The sequence below is a fragment of the Erythranthe guttata genome, chromosome 9, assembly GCF_056151865.1.
Source record: "Erythranthe guttata isolate IM_541 chromosome 9, IM_541, whole genome shotgun sequence".
NCBI classification, from domain to species: domain Eukaryota; kingdom Viridiplantae; phylum Streptophyta; class Magnoliopsida; order Lamiales; family Phrymaceae; genus Erythranthe; species Erythranthe guttata.
The window spans coordinates 7373553-7389396 of record NC_142541.1 but is presented as its reverse complement, the minus strand read 5'-3'; positions in this window follow the sequence as shown (position 1 = coordinate 7389396).

Here is a 15844-nt window from a genome sequence, read left to right as displayed (position 1 = left end):
TCATTTGATTAATTGACATATTACTAATTGGATTAATATAACACAGAATAATGCATTAATAAAATACTTTAATTTATATTTTTAAAAAAATATGAATGTAAATTTATAAAAGATTTTGTATGTTATTATAAAAGAGATAATAAGTTCGATAATATTTATTTATAATATAAAAAAATGAATATTGATACTACATTCGAAAAATATATTTCAGAAGAAAAAAAATACAACAAAGATAATATTTTTCGATTTTATAGAAAACTAAATGCATGAAATATTATATATCCATGTGGTAATTATTAAATGATTGTGCAATAACTAAATAGAAAATAACTCAACACCTACCAAAATAAAAGATAACTAAATAGAAATACGTAATTTCAAATTATTATATAAAAAAATATTGTATATTTATTAAAGAGTATAATTTAAAAAAAAAATTAAAATTATTTTTAATTGAATGGATATTCAAATATTCCAAAATATTGAAGAAAAAAAAAACTGTATTCCTTTATTTTAATACTTGAATATTAAAAAAAATGTATTTTTCTGAAAATTATTTGAATATTCGTAAAGACATTGAGTTTCCTGAATTTTTTCAATAAATATATTTTGAAATACTAAAAATATAAATAAGATATTTTTTTTCAAATTTATAGAATATTAAATTTGGAAATAATATATATTATATATGCATGTGGTAATTATTTAAATGAGTGTATAAATGTTAAATAGGAAAGAACTTAAATACATACCAAATTAAAATTGCCAACTAACCAAATGAGGAATCCACCTCATCAATTTAAGTCCAACTAAGCAATTTGAACAAATGAGATCAACAATTTGCCACATGTCATTCATATAGAGCATAAATCCTCTTTTTATATTATATATAGATTAGGTGACATGTTTTTTGATAATTTATTTTCACCAATCAATTTGCCACATGTGATGAAATTGAATACATGTCTCTCTTCATCTACGTAAAAAGAACAATAATCGTTGTTAATAGGATAAATTATGAAAGACCTCTTGAACTTTGGCTAAATTATGGAAAACACCCCCATTTATCGGTAATTACCAAAATTTCCTCATGTTTGTTTCTATCTTACACGACCCCCTTAATGTGTGATTTTTTATGGAATCTTTTTTATTCCATGTAACATCCCAAAAAAATGTGGATTCTATCCTTGTAGACGTGACATTTCTTTTATCCTACTTTTTAAATACAAAAAATACCCTTAGGGGAGGTAGTTCTAATATTAAAAAGTTGTGAAAGTGTTATTTAAGAAGAATAAATTAAGATTCCGTGTAAAGTCTCCCTTATGGTAATTTTTGTCGCGTGTGCAAGGTAGAATCAGCATTTTTCGGGGAATATTCCAAGTAATAAAAAAAAATCCATGAAAAGTCATATTGTAAGGGGGTCGATGTAAGACGGAATCAAATATCAGGGAAATTTTGGTAATTACGAATATGTGGAGGCATTTTTCTTAAATTAGCCTAAGTTCAGGGGGCTTTCGTAATTTATTCATGTTAATATATACAACTTAAATTGATTTACACGTATGACCATATGTTAGAAACTAACATAAAAGTTGATGTTATTCAAGTAAACAAAAGTCACTATAAAATGCTTACATAAATAATAAATGGAAAAATAAAATTTAATTGATTTTTTGTTTTTTTTTTGATATTTTTTGTTTAAATTAGTCGAATATACTGTGATTTAAAAAAAAAATAGAGATGTAGAATCGATATTAGATTCTTATAAACATTATAAAATAAATAATTTTATATTATAAATATTTTAAAAATGTAAATTAACAAATAAATATATCTTATTATATATGATGGGAAAATATAAAACCTAAGAGTATTTCACTAATTAACATACATAACTTGTAAGTTAGACAAAAGAACTTATGTATTCCAATATCAAAATATAATGAGATATATACGGTGTTAAAATATTTAATAATCAAATTTACTATATGTACATGTAAAATGTATGTTCATGTAAAATGTATAATATATTAATATCAAATGATTTATTCTGCATATTGTTTTTAATATAAATCCAAATTTATTAATTATATAAAAAAATTCCGTAACATCACCAATCATGCAACAATAATAAGAGAAATATTTAAATTGAATTTAACTAAATTTAAATTAAATTAATTACTATTAAAATTAAATTAAAAAATAAATCTATTTATAGTTTTCGAGAAAGTTGATATATTTAGATATTTTATAAATGAAAGGATATAAATATATTAATAAAATAATAAAATATATTTAATTACCTTTAATTATGGAAATGATGACATGTTTTTTATGATTTATTTTCACCAATCAATTTGCCACATGGGATGAAATTGAATACATATCATCAATTGAAATTGACAAATGTCAATCAATTAGATGTGGAATTCAACTTTTATATATTATATAGATTCCAGAAGAAATTGTCCATCCAGTAAATAAGAATGGAGATATTGAAGTCGGATCAAGGCTGTAATTTCAGATCAGCAATCAGGTTGGATCAATAGGAGTGGGAAGAGCAGCTAGCCATCTTCTCGAGTCTTTGATCGATTCACGCTTCAAGGTCAGTGCGTGAATCACACGCGCTGCCGTAGCTCGGATCATCACCGTTGCTGCCCCGGATTGCCCGGATTGGTTTCCGTGGCAATCTAGCTTTGCTTAGTGCGCCTACCTCACGCTTCAAGAGGTAAAGTTTCGAATCCATTGTCGTTCGATTCGTTTTCGTTTAAATTAATATATGCATGTTCGTTTTAATAAAAAACATGTATCATTTTATGTGTCTACATGTAATTGGTTTTTGTTATTGCGAGCATGATTATTTGATTTAAACGCGAGCATGCTAATTGATTTAAATTCGGTTGAATAATTAAGCATGTTTGTTGTTTTTAATTTCGCTGGAAGCGCAAAGGTACGCAATTAATTGTTTTCAATTATCGGGCATGTGTTTATGTGTTTTAAATTCTTTAATTCGCATAAAATTTTTGTTGTCCGCTGTTTACACGTGTCCGATTCCCAACAGCAACAACAATTGATACCAATCCATTGTGTCATTCTTCAAGAAAGATTCTCCAAAATAAATGTCGAACAATGATTATTGAATCCAGAAAAATAATGAGACGATAAAAATATTTATTCGTCCTGTATGTACTGTCAAATAATAAAACATCCCCAAAAAATCCCTATTTGGCTCTTGAAGTTCCATCACACAAAAGAAAAATCCTCCAAAGCACACATTCTTCATCCGACTCTTATTTGCTTCAAAATCATCGTTTTTACTTTCATACTTTCAAATAAGGCTAGTAATGTCTTGATATCACCTCCTTGTATTGTTTCTCGCCATACCTTGTTCAACCAATTATAACCATCTTTCTTTGTAAAAGATGTTTTTTCCTGCTTCAAAAAATACATAGCCTGACATGACCTAAACCAAAATCTATTATCAAACTCAACGTAGATTTATGAACCATTGATATCTACCTGTATACAAAATGACCTTATAAATTTGCGTACATAATAGTGTGACATGTGAAAAAAAAAATTGATAACCAAAAGAATGAAGTAAATGTATGTACCTAAAACTCATCAACCGAGCATGATTTCTTGAAACAATCTCAAAATGTCGGAAATAAAAAAATCCCAGCACATTGATAATTTGTCGAACATTTCTTCCAAGACGCCAACCTCACAATCAATGATTTGTTCTAGGGCACTTTGAATGAATAGCAACTACCATAGATGAATCTTTTTGTGTGAGAACATTGCTAGGATCTTTACCTTTCATCGCTTCAAGAAGTTCTTGAAATAACCATTGATACGAATCCATCGTCTCATTCCAAAAAAAAGATGCTCTAAAAATATAGGTCAAACCATTTTTGTCGACTCTAGAAAAAATAACGAGAGGATATAATATTTTTTAACTGTCTTGTATGTGCTGTCAAATATTAAAGCATCCCTAAAAAAATCCATATTCAACTCTTGAAACTCCATCGGACCAAAAAATCCTTGAAAGGGCCCTTTCTTCATCAACCTCGTATGTCTAGAAAAATAGTCGTTTTACCTTTATACTCTCAAATAAGGCTAGCAATGTGTTGATATCGCCTCCTTGTATTCTTTCTCGTTGTAGCTTATTCAACCAATTGTAACCATCGTTCTTCGTAAAACATATTTTTCCAGTACCTCCGGCAAGCTGCTTCAATAATACATAGCCAGGCATGACCTAAATCCGAAATCTATCATCAAACTCAACATGGATTTATTAGGCATTGAAATGTAATTATATACAAAATTATCTTATAAATTTGTATACATAAATGCATGAAATGTGAAACCAAAAATTTGATAACCAAAACAATAGTGGAAAATTTATGTACCTAAAACTCATCAACCGAGCATGATTTCTCCAAACCATCTCAAAAAACCTGGGGTAAAAATCCCAGCACATTGATATTTTGTCTAACATTTCTTCCAAGATGCTAACCTCACAATTGATGCTTTGTTCTAGGTCACTTTGAATAAATAGCAGCTAACAAACATGAATCGTGATCTGTGAGAACATAGCTAAGAAATTTACCTTTCATTAGTTCAAGAAGTGCTTGCAACAACCATTGATACGAATCGATTGTGTCATTCCTCAAGAAAGATGCTCCAAAAATAAATCTCGAACAATAATTGTTGACTCCAGAAAAATTAACGAGAGGATAAAAATATTTTATTTGTCTTGTATGTGTAGTCAAATATTATAATATCCCTAAAAATCCATATTCAGCTCTTGAAACTCCATTAGACCAAAAAATCCTTGAAAGCACACCTTCTTCATCAACCTCGTATTTGTAGAAAAATTCGTTGTTTTACTTTTATACTTTCAAATAAGGCAAGTAATGTGTTGATATCACCTCCTTGTATTATTTATAGCAGTACATTGTTCAACCAATTATAACCATCTTTCTTCGTAAAAAATAAGCTTCTAGCACCACCGGCAAACTACTTCAACAAATGCATAACCAGGCATGGCCTACATTCGAAATCTTTCATCAAACTAGACATGAATTTATCACGCATTAAAATGTACATGTACACAAAAATTAGCTCATAAATTTGCATACATAATTGTGTCAAATGTGGAAAATACAAAATTGACAACAAAATGAATCAAGTAATTTATGTACCTCAAACTCATCAACCGAGCGTGATTTCTTCAAACAATCTCAAAAAAATTTAACATAAATCCAAGAACTTTGATATTTTGTCGAATATTTCTTCCAAGATGTCAATCTCACAATCGATGCTTTGTTTTAGGAAACTAGCAGCTACCATAGATGAATCTTAATCTGTTAGAAGAGACCTTGGAACTTAGTCGTTTACCGCTTCAAGATTTGCTTGCAACAACCATTGATACGAATCCTGTGTCATTCCTCAAGAAAGATTATCCCAAAATAAATCTCAAACCATGATTGTTGACTCCAGAAAAAATAACGTGACGATACAAATATTTATTCGTCCTGTATGTGTTGTCAAACAGTAAAACATCCCCAAAAGGTTCATATTCAGCTCTTGAATCTCCATCACACAAAAGAATACTCCAAAGAAAACCTTCTTAATCCGACCATATTTGTTAACAAAATCCACGCACTTTGATATTTTATCGAATATTTCTTCCAAGATGTCAACCTCATAGTCCATGCTTTGTTCTAGGAAACTTGCAGATGCCATAGATGAATCTTAAATAGTAAAAACAAACTTTAGATTTTAGCCATCCATCGCTTCAAGATGTCCTTACAACAACCATTGATACAAATCGATTGTGTGATTTCTCAAAAGAGATTCTCTAAAAATAAATGTCGAATCATGATAGTTGAATCTAGAAAAAATAACGAAACGATAAAAATATTTATTCGTCCTGTATGTGCTGTCAAATAATAAAACATCCCAAACGTCCATATTCGGCTCTTGAAGCTCCATCACACAAAAAAATCCTCCGAAGCACACCTTCTTCATCCAACTCGTATTTGTTAAAAAATCATCGTTTTTACTTTCATACTTTCAAATAGGGCTAGTAATGTATTGATATCACCTCCTTGTATTGTTTCTCGCCGTATCTCGTTCAACCAATTATAACCATCTTTATTCGTAAAAGATATTTTTCACGAACCTCCGTCAAGCTGCTTCAAAAATAACATAGCCTTACATGAACTGAATCGAAATCTATCATCAAACTCAACATGGATTTATCAGGCATTGAAATGTACATGTATACAAAATGACCTCATAAAATTGCATACATAATTGTGTGGCATGTGAAACAAAAAAATTGATAACCAAAAGAATCAAGTAAATTTATGTACCTAAAACTCATCAACCGAGCACGATTTCTTCAAACAATCTCAAGATATCGGAAATAAATAAATCCTAGCACTTTGATATTTTGTCGAACATTTCTTCCAAGACGCCAACCTCACAATCAATGCTTTGTTCTAGGTCACTTTGAATGAATAACAGTTACCATAGATGAATTTTTATCTGTGTGAATATAGCTAGGATCTTTATCTTTTATCGCGTCAAGAAGTGCTTGAAATAACCATTGATATGAATCCATCGTCACATTCCAAAAAAAGGTGCTCTAAAAATATACGTCGACCGATAATAGTTGACTCCAGAAAAAATAACGAGAGGATACAAATTTTTTTTTTTTTTTTTTTTGTCTTGTATGTGTTGTCAAATAGTAAAACGTCCCAAAAAAATCTATATTCAGATCTCCAAGCTTCATCAGACCAAAAAATCCTTGAAAGCGTAACTTCTTCATCAACCTCATATTTGTAGAAAAAATCGTCGTTTTACTTTTATACTTTCAAATAAGGTAAGTAATGTGTTAATATCACCTCCTTGTATTCTTTCCCGCCGTACCTTGTACGACCAATTATAACCATCTTTCTTCGTTAAAGATATGTTTCTAGCACCTCTGGCAAACTGCTTCAACAAATGCATAACCAGGGATGGCCTAAATTCGAAATCTGTCATCAAACTCAACATAGATTTATCAGGCATTAAAATGTATCTATACACAAAATTAGCTCATTAATTTGCATACATAATTGCATGAAATGTGGAAAAATAAAATGACATGAAAAAAATTTGTCGAATATTTCTTCAAACAATCTAAACATAAATCAAAGAACTTTGATAATTTGTCGAATATTTCTTCCAAGATGTCATTCTCACAATCGGTGATTTGTTCTAAGAGACTAGCTATCTTAGATGAATCTTAATCTATCAAAACAGACATTGGAGTTTAGCCGTTCATCGCTTCAAGATTTGCTTGCAACAACCATTGATACGAGTCGGTTGTGACAGTCCTCAAGAAAGATTCTCCCAAAATAAATGTCGAACCATGATTGTTGACTCCAAAAAAAATAACGAGACGATACAAATATTTATTAGTCCTGCATGTATTGTCAAATAGCAAAACATCATAAAAATGTCCATATTTAGCTCTTGAAGCTCCATCAGACAAAAAAACAAAAATACTCCAAAAAACACCTTCTTCATCACACTCATATTTGTTAAAAAAATCATCATTTTTACTTTTATACTTTCAAATAAGGCTTGTAATCTGTTGATATTACCTTGTTGTATTGTTTCTCGCCGTACCTTGTTAAACCAATTATAACCATCTTTCTTCGTAAAAGATATTTTGCCAGCACATCCTGCAAGCTGCATCAAAAAATAATAGCTTGTCATGACCTAACTCTAAAATCTATCATCAAACTCAGCATAGATTTATCAGGCATTGAAAAGTACATGTATACAAAATTACCTTATAAATTTGCATACATAATTGCGTGAAATATGAAAAAAAAAATTTGATAACCAAAAGAATCAAGTAAATTTATGTACCTTAACCTCATCAATCGAGCATGATTTCTTCAAACAATCTCACAAAGTCGGAAATATAAAAATCCCAACACTTTGATATTTTGTCGAACATTTCTGCCAAGACGCCAACCTCACAATCAATGCCTTGTTCTACAATACTTTGAATGTATAGATACTACCATAGATGAATCTTGATGTGTTAGAAAATAGCTAGGATCTTTACCTTTCATCGCTTCAAGAAGTGCTTCCAATAACCATTGATATGAATCCATCGTCTCATTCGGAAAAAAAATGCTCTGAAAATATACGTCGAACAATAACTGTTCACTCATGAAAAATAAAAGAGCGAATACAAAAATTTATTTGTCTTGTATTGGCTGTCAAATAGTAAAATATCCCTCAAAAATCCATATTCAGCTCTTGAAGCTCTATCAGACAGAAAAATCCTTGAAAGCGCACCTTCTTTGTCAACCTCATATTTGTAGAAAACATCGTCATTTTACTTTTATACTCTCAAATAAGGCTAGTAATGTGTTTATATCGCCTTCTTGTATTCTTTCTTGCCGTAACTTATCCAACCAATTATAACCATCTTTCTTTGTAAAAAATATTTTTCTAGCACCTCTAGCAAGCTGCTTCAACTAATACATAGCCAGACATGACCTAAATCCGAAAACTATCATCAAACTCAACATGGATTTATCAGGCATTGAAATGTACATGTATACAAAATTACCTTATAAGTTTGAATACATAATTGCATGAAGTGTGAAACAAAAAAATTGATAACCAAAATAATAGTATAAATTTATGTACCTAAAAATCATCAACCAAGAATGATTTCTTCTACCAATCTCAAAAAATTGGGAAAAAAAATCCCAGCATATTGATATTTTGTCGAACATTTCTTCCGAGATGCCAACCTCACAATCGATGTTTTTTTATAGGTCACTGTTGCTCGTAATACCTACACGCAAGTGCACGTATCGTACAAGTAATATAGTGGACTAAAAGTCCGAATATCGATCCCATAGAGAATATTTAATTATCTAATCCTAGACGCTAAATCCTACCAATTGTTATCAAGCCCACCTTACAGAGTCGTATTTACAGAAAATTAACTAAATTGAACTAAACTAATTTAGAAAATTAAGAAGACAAGAGCACAAAAGAAATTTAACACGAAGATTAACTCAGAGAAGGCAAGCCTATCATTTTATTCTTCCCCCTATGCGATTATTACTCCCCAATTCCTTCAACTATGCAAGTAATTAATTCGGATTATGAACCTGAGATGCTAAATTAATCATAACCCGCTTCCGCGTGTATTACGATTCTAATACTCTAGATTCAACTACTGTATTCCTACGCAATTAGATCTAGAACACAACATTAAACATAAATCTCAATAATGGCTACCTAAGAGATTAACTATATTCCTATGTTAATACCACAAAGGTTCTTCTACCACAGTTCTAATTATTAACCTAATCTTCCGATTCATGCGATTAACAATAACATAAAAGCACATAAAGTGGCCAGTTTCATGAACTTAATAAAACAAGTAGAAGAAAGAATTCAAAATTAAAACTTGCATAAAATCATATAATTCGGTTCATAAATCCCACATAGGGTTCGAAATAAAATCCTAGAAATAAAAGAGTTAGCTACTCATGGTTAAAGTAAAAACAAAATAATAATTCATGAAAAGATAAACTATGCTTGTAATCTTCGAATTCCGTATTCGTTATTGCTTCTTTGCTCTTGAAATTGCGTAAAAGATTGATCCCAAATTGTGTGCTTGACTTGGTCTTATATTGGGTGGAAAACTTGAAGAAGAAGGTAGCTTCCTTGTGCAATTATAATTCTTTTACCGTGCCTCTACGCCTTCTCGGACGACCGTCTGGATTTCAGCTATAATTCCATACGACCGTCTCAATTTCAGAGACTTTATTCTTCAACAGCTGGAATTCGGACGGCTGTCTGAGATTTAAGTGTATTTCTTAGACGGCCGTCTGGGCTATTATTCTTCAGATTTTGACTTCTTCACTTTTAGCCCATATTTTCTCAAAATTGCAGTTTTGACCCCCTATTTATCCAATTCTTCATTTTATACCTAAAACACAATAAATCAATATTTTAAGCACCAATTATAAATAAAACACACCAAAAGCTCCAATTAAAAGGTTCGATTAAGTGTAAAAATATACAGTTAACACACCCCCAAACTTGAACTCTTGCTTGTCCTCAAGCAAAATCTACTCATAAGCAAATAACTCAACTACTACATCTCATTACATATCATTACATAGATTAATGATCAACTTCACGTTTTCAGAACTTGTAATTATAATGGCAATTCTTAGGCATTCGCAAGCTCAAAATTCAAAACCACTTAATCACTTACCATTGCCAAAAACCACAAATCATGCAATTGCTTAAAGCATCCAATATTTGTGAATTATGTTGGGGATCGATGCATGTATACGCAGCGGAATTCGATCACATGCATAAATCAATTAATTGAGCGTACCTTAACGCTTCCGCTATACACATGGTAATTTTTCATATTTTAATCGAAATTAAATAAAACGAAAAACAAAGACGAGCATGCTTGCATACGACATCATGAAATCGAAAACATACATTCTTCATATAATTGTCATGCTCACAAATTAGTTCACATAATCCAATTATGAATTAATTCGCAGGGGTTCTCGATTTTACCTCTTGAAGCGTGAGATTTCGACGAATCGAAATCTATAAACTAAGACACGTACAAGCTGCTATTAAACAACTCCAAGGCTGCGAAGTACCGACCGAACAGCAGCTGGTCCGATCTGATCTCGATGGCGGTACATGAGGTGCAGCGGCGGCGGCGCGTGGCAACGACGACGGCGCGTGCGGGGCTGGCGGTGGTGGAGTTGCGTTCTTTCTCTCCAATTAGGTTTCACCTCGTACAACTAGACCCACTCTAACTGCAGCACTAGATACAGAAGAGTTAGAAAACAACGGGAATAAAGACGAGGAACCTTGTGATATAGTTAACGTACAGTACGATCCCTTCGCAGCAAATGTCCCGATTGAACTAGAGGTATTGGTCCATCGAGACCTCTTATTAAGTTCAATAACCGTGCGAACGTTCTAGGTGTTATAATCCGTTCGTGTGTGACTTAGAGAAACACATTTCCCTAATCACCCCACTATCAACTCCGGCCGGAGATTCCATGGATTACAAACCGACAGAACACACAGGACATCCATGACTACTCAAGCGCTCGAATCCCCTACTACAATGCACAGACTTCACACTAGATTTCGGACTGCATGAACGTTGGCCCTTGGAGCAGTCCGCGGTGGGACTCAGGGACATGTCACGATACAGTCGGTCCTCTAGTGAAGTCACGGTGATGTCTGGGTCTTAAGGACTAATGGTGCACAACTATATCATAGAAACCTATTACTCGATGATTGGGAACCACTTATAGATTTCTAGGCGAGGGAGTTCAATGAACTCATCTAATATGAGCACCCACTCAAGTATGCCGATGTCACAACACCGACGACTGATGAGACGCAGTACACATACACTAAGTGCTAGTCTCAAAAGGGAAAGGCCGGTATCCTCATTATTGGCGTAACCCATCGACTAGGAACAAGGTTTAACAGTTACATTACATTGCTGAGTTATCTCACGATTCTACTAGATCAACTCACAGTAATAGAGTAACTCGTTAGGACTATATCTATGCTGCTTGGATGGGATAAGAGATATAGAATGCCAAAAGGTATTTTACCATTAATTTGAAATAGATTACTTACGAGTAGCGTGAGGAAACACAACACTTAGTTGTCTTATTGGTCACATACTCTAACAATCTCCCACTTGACCTAAAGCCAACTACTCATTACCTAAGTCCCATCGACTCTCGATGTTTCTCATGGACCGGTCTGTGTAAAGGCTAAGTAAAGGGATCTAGAATGTTGTCTACCGAGGCAACTCTCTCGAACTAAAGTTCGCCTCTACTAATTATCTTACTAATGAATTAATTTGTATTCAGTATCTGCTTGGATTTCTGATGAGATCTTTTGAATAAATACATTCAACATTTGAATGTAATTTCAAATCCAAACTGCTACGTTTGCGTCATCCAATGCCGCATTATTCTAAGCCTCGGAGGTGGAATCCGCCGTCATGTTCCATTTGGAACTCTTTCCAACACACGGCACCCCGTTATGAAAGCATGAATATAATCCCTGACGTCCTTTAAAGTTGTCCATTTCCGATTGAAATGCTAAAGTCGTCGAACGACTTTACTTTCAACTCGGAATGCCCACAGACTATATATGAACAAGTCCTTAGTACTCCGCAAGTATTCAAGGATTTCTTTCATATCTATCCAACTAACTTGGCTGGGGTTAGACTGATATCTACAGTGACGCTTCACTGCATAAACCATATCAAGTCTATAATATGAATTAGGGTAGCTAAGCAACCTCTTCTATTCATCTCTATAAATACGTATCCTCTAATACGTAGGAAGCATACCCTAAATTCATCCATTGAGTAACGTGTGGACAACCGTGTTTTAGTTGACTGCAACATTCCTACATCATTCCCAATGAGTAGAATGCCACAAACACAAAACACTATTAAACGTAATGGCGCTCCTACTAACCTTCTTGTGAACTTAAGGCTCTTTCGAACTCTTCACTAAATCAAATCCCTTTGATTTTCGTGTGGAATCAAACATTCTAATTTAATGGGATGCTAGGTTCAATCCACAAACGGATCGCTGGAATTTTGCAAACATTTTGCCAATTTCGACAAGATGTGAAACCTTCTGGCTGACCACTCTGATTCCCTCAATCTCGCCATTGAGGATGGTGGTTTTCACATTCATTTTCCATATCTCGTAGTCATACTACGCAGAAATGGCTAGCAAAGTCCTAATGGATTTTAAGCACAGTGATTTGTGAAACTTTATCTCATAGACAACAACTTGTCTTAGAGTATACCTATCTTTCACGTATCTAGCTTTATAGGTCGATACCTTTCCATCTATTCCAATCTTAAAGATTGTAAATCCACTTGCATCCAACGGGAAAAATACCCTTGGGTGGATCCGTCAAGGTCCATACCTTGTTGGAATATACGGAATCCATTTTGGATTTCATGGCTTCACGCCAATGTCCCTCGTCTGCATCAAATACAGACACATTGAAGGTACTGTTAGAGTAGGTGACCGGCAAGCCAACTTGTGGTTGTGGTCTTTCTCTTTTCCTTGTAATAAAACAATCGTTTTTCGTTCGAAATAATAAAATATCTTATTTGGCATTCTATATCTGTTATCCCATGCAAGCAGCATAGATATAGTCCTAACGAGTTACTCTATTACTGTGAGTTGATCTAGTAGAATCGTGAGATAACTCAGCAATGTAATGTAACTGTTAAACCTTGTTCCTAGTCGATGGGTTACGCCAATAATGAGGATACCGCCCTTTCCCTTTTGAGACTAGCACTTAGTGTATGTGTACTGCGTCTCATCAGTCCTCGGTGTTGTGACATCGGCATACTTGAGTGGGTGCTCATACTGGATGAGTTCACTGAACTCCCTCGCCCTAGAAATCTATAAGTGGTTCTCATTCATCGAGTAATAGGTTTCTAAGATATAGTTGTACACCATTAGTCCTTAAGACCCAGACATCACCGTGACTTCACTAGAGGACCGATTGTATCGTGACGTGTCCCTGAGTCCCACCGCGGACCACTCCAAGGGCCAACGTTCGTGCAATCCGAAATCTAGTGTGAAGTCTGTGCATTGTAGTAGGGGATTCGAGCGCTTGAGTAGTCATGGATGTCCTGTGTGTTCTGACGGTTTATAATCCATGGAATCTCTGGCCAGAGTTGATAGTGGGGTGATTAGGGAAATGTGTTTCCCTAAGTCGCACACGAACGGATTTATAACACCTAGAACGTTCGCACGGTTATTGAACTTTATAAGAGGTCTCGGTGAACCAATGCCTCTAGTTCAATCGGGACATGTGCTGCGAAAGGATCGTACTGTACGCTAACTATATCATAAGGTTCTTGCAGGCACTTCATTTGTATCTAGGGAATCATGATGCGTAGTTGCTAGACGCCAATCTTGATTCGTTGGGCACCGATTTGATCGGGATTAGGTAAAATGAGTTTTACTCTAATCGGGACTCTTGGGAGGAGTTCGTATAAGAACAATGTGTTGTTCGAATCACAAAGAGTTGTGAGCCCACGGCTAGCATACACCTGAACCATTGAGGGTCACACTTCTCGTGTAATATAGATCCTTGATAACAACAAGCATAGATTAATGTGTTAATCTTTGAACGATTGGATGTCGATATGATTGAATCCAAGATTCGTAATTGTGGATTGCGAATCGGAATAAACGTAGAGAAAGAGAGAAATGCGGAATTTAGTGAACTTTCTAAATTGGGAAGTTTCCCGATTTAGCAGGACCACTGAAGTGGAAGTTTCCAATTTTGGAAATTGGAAATTTCGAAGAGGCACTCGTATCGACGAGGACTTTGAGCTCGTCACAAATATAATTTTGTTATAATTTTGTGAACGATCGTTTATTAGAAACGAGGACGACGAGGGAATGGGCTTAATGCATCAGTGGGTCAAGCCCAATGACTTAAGCCCACTAGGGTTGAAAACCCTAGGTATAAATAGACCTCAAACAAGAGTTTGAGATCAGATTTTCAGCACCAAAAACCCTAGCCGCTCAGCCCCTTCGGCCGTTGCTGCCCCGCCGCGCCACCGCCGACCACCGCCGGAAAACCGCCGGTTTTTCTCCTCTTTTTCCTTCGTTTTATTCGTGTTGTTATCTAACTCGTTTACATCTAGTGCTGTAGTTCGAGTGGGTCGAAAATACGAGGTGAAACCTAATTGGAGAGGAGCTGCTGTCCCGACGAATCCACGCACCGCCGCACGCGCCGTACCGCCGCTCACGCGCCGCCGCTGCCGCTGCCACGCGCCGCCGCTGCTGCTGCCGTTCACTGCCGTTCGTCGCTTGCTGGATCAGCTTGGTCCAGCCGTGAGTTGCAGCCCCGTGGATTGGTAATTAGCAGCTTGTACGTGACTCGTTCTAGGATTTCGATTCGTCGAAATCGCACGCTACAAGAGGTAATTAAATCGGAACTTTCGTAATTCGATTCGAACATGTTTGTATGATTATTAATTTGCGAGCATGAGTAATACGTGATTACATGTTTCGATTTTGTGAAATGAAGTATAAGCATGTTTCGTAATTTTCGGTTTTACGCGTTTTTCAATTAAATCGATAATTACCATATGTATGGCGGAAGCGTTAAGGTACGTTGACTATGTGAATAGTTTATGCATGTAATCGAAACTAGTTCGATATAAAATTTTTAAATTCCGCTGCGTATACATGCACGATCCCCAACAGGTACTTGGATCATATCCGTGGTCAAACTCATTTTGACTACCTTCGATGATAATAAGCCTATTGAGTTCTCTATGGATCCTTTCGAATCTCCACATAGTTGGTTGAGAAGGTACATTAATGGGTGATTAGATTTTGATTGGCTCTTGTCCTATTTATGGTGTTGGAACTTCAATTCGTGGTTCTCGAATTTCTTCGAGTTCTACCATACACTTATTTTATCACATAGAAACTTCTTCTTTAAGAAGGTGACATTCCCCGAGACAAACACTTTTGTTTTAAGGGATAGTAGAATAAGCATCAAAAACAATTTTGAGATACCCCACGAAATGACATAAGTTGGATCGACTATCCAACTCGTCTCCCACTAGCCATTTCATGTAAGTGGATTATCGGGTATGGCGTAGTTCATATGGTGTGGAACAAAATGTTTTAGTGTTAACCCTATTCAACAAATACGCGGCAGTTAGGAGTGCATGACC